Raw genomic sequence first — 2,724 nt, forward strand, 5'->3', positions numbered from 1 at the left:
GATATCAGGAAGAGCTACTTCACGGTCAGGGCGGCTAGGATCTGGAACCAACTTCCAAGAGAAGTGGTGCTGGCTCCTACCCTGGGGGTTTTTAAGAGGAGGTTGGATGAACATCTTGCTGGGGTTGTTTGACCCCAGTATTATTTCCTGCCATGGCAGGGGATCAGACTAGATGATCTACTCAGGTCCCTTCCGAGCCTAGAAACTATGAAACTGCCTGCATGTGTAGACAGTGATGGTTTACTGTGCAGTAAATTAGTCTACCACTCAGAAAAGCATCTTGTGTGGCTGCGCCATCTGAGAGCATGAGTAGGGCCTAATTAGTGCATAAGCCTTAGACTGTCTCTCCGAACAGGAAAAACATCATCTTTCTCTCAGTGAGTTGTTTCATCTTCCATTTTGCATAGTGCAACAGATGCACAGCATAATATGATCAGGGTTAGCTTTAGCTTGCCAACTGCACACACTCAAAAGCTTGCCCACACCAATAACATTGTGAAGCAACAAACACAGGTTGGTCTCTGCTGGGATTCAGGGGCATGAGGATCAAAAAAATTCTAAAGGTTCCAGAAAAGCACACAGAAGAAAGTTGTGTATAAAAACATTTTAAAAGCATCACACAGAATCTCAGTAGATAATTGACAGGGCTTGTTGCTGGCCAAGTTCCTTCATCAGTTTCCCTCTTCCTCTGACTTTTTATTCTAGTCCCATTTCACCATAAAAAGAAACAATCCAGATCAAAGTTAACACCAATTTTAGCAACAGATACAACTCATAAGATAAACATGCTGCACTCCACTGAATGCAGGCACAGCACAGATGTTTGGAAATGCTTGACTGATGAGAAATAGATTTCTTGGAACTACTCCATCCTGAAAGAGTACAGATTGGCCAGGCACTTAAAGTTATAGCTCAGAAAAGCAATATATTTTCATATTATGACATTTCACAGAAGTAAAATATTTCCCAGGAATTGTTGAGTTTGCATTCTCTTGACCAGCTCCTAGAAGAAAACTTCTGTGAGGACTGGTCATTAGTTACTTATTTTTCCTTTGTTTAGATTTAAAATGTCATAAAATCCTATCATGAACTTTCTAGGTAGGTATAGACCAGCAGTCTCCAACATTTTAAAGTAGGAGATCACCTTTGGCATTAAAAGCAGCCCAAGATCTACCGTGTACCACTGCCACTCTCCCACCCCTGCCCAGCAAGTAAGTTTGTGGGGAGGGAAGGGGGGAGAGGGGCAGATCAAGAAAGAGGGAGAAAAAATTATTTGGGGGCACATCTCCGCAACAGGTAAGTCCCACCTAGCCAAGGTCCCACCCAACTTACCACAGCTCCTGCCTCTGCAACACTGTCCCTCCCTCAATCTAGTCTCCATCCCTTCCCTCCCCCAAAGACTGACCTGCTGAGCTGGGGCACGTGCATGCATGCACGCAGGCACTTAGCCCCCCACCCCAGCCTCAGATCAACTCCAAGAGGCTTCAAGATCTACCACAAGAAGCTTCAAGATCTACTAGTTGGTGACCACTGGTCTAGATATTCAAAAGTCCAAGGTGGAATTGATCTAAGTTATGTCATTTTTTGTAAGTTGCATAGTTTAGATCTGTAGTGAACAAGAACACACATTTGCCCTTGGATTGAGGGGGTGAGGGGAGGCAGGGGAGGATCAGCAAATCTTAGATGGAGTTTTGCCAATTTGATACCAGTCTATGTGTGATGAACTTCTGTTCCATTATGGGTATAGACCGGTTTTGTTTGTCAACTTTTATTCTGTTATGAGTGTAGACCAGTTTCTGATTACTTATACCAGTAAAAGAGTAATTGGGCTTATATTATGCCCCATCAGTTTCAAAGGGGTTGTGTGCTTTTAATAGCTACTCATGCAGATTTCATAAGATTCAACTTTTAGACTTATTCTAGGTGATATGCAATGGTTTATTCTCATTTCAGTTATTTTTTTTCCTTAAAATATGAAATTGATGAAATTCAAATTTTATTAGTGGCCAAATTATATCAGTAAATATTCAGAAATATTAGTGTGCTATTTAAAGATTTACCTCCAAGGAGGAATATTCTGCACTGGTCTGGTCCTGCAGGGAGCAAACCAGGAAAGTCAAGGCTGCAACTGAACTCCAACTAGCTTTGAGTATCAAGGACAATAAAAAGCCCTTTTTTCGGTTATGTGGAGAGCTGGAGGAAAAGCAAGGCCAACATTGGACCCGACATCTTCTAACTGACGCCCAGGAAAAAGCCAACCTATTAAATGGGTATTTTGCATTGGTCTTTCATCAGTCCTATGGGATGGCCATGCCCACTACAGGACAGGGAGATCCAGGTGAAGGAGATCCCCTGCCTTCCCTCAGTGCTGACCTAGTGAAGGAACACCTTGAGAGGCTGGATACCTTCAAGTCATCTGGCCCTGACAATCTACACCCCAGGGTACTCAAGGAGCTGGTAAGCATCATAGCTCAACCCCTGGCACAGATCTTTGAGAACTCCTGGTGCTCTGGTATAGTGCCGGAAGACTGGAAGAAGGCCAATGTGGTGTGTATCTTCAGGAAAGGGAGGAAAGTGGATCCGGGAAACTACAGACCCATCACCCTGACCTCTCTCCTGGGGAAGGTCTTAGAAAAAGTTTATTAAAGAGGTCATCATTAATGGACTGGCCAACACCAACATCCTGAGGGATAGCCAGCATGGGTTTGTTGCGGGTAGGTCTTG

This window comes from Crocodylus porosus, unplaced genomic scaffold (assembly GCF_001723895.1).
Source record: "Crocodylus porosus isolate Cpor-Errol unplaced genomic scaffold, CroPor_comp1, whole genome shotgun sequence".
Classification (NCBI taxonomy): domain Eukaryota; kingdom Metazoa; phylum Chordata; order Crocodylia; family Crocodylidae; genus Crocodylus; species Crocodylus porosus.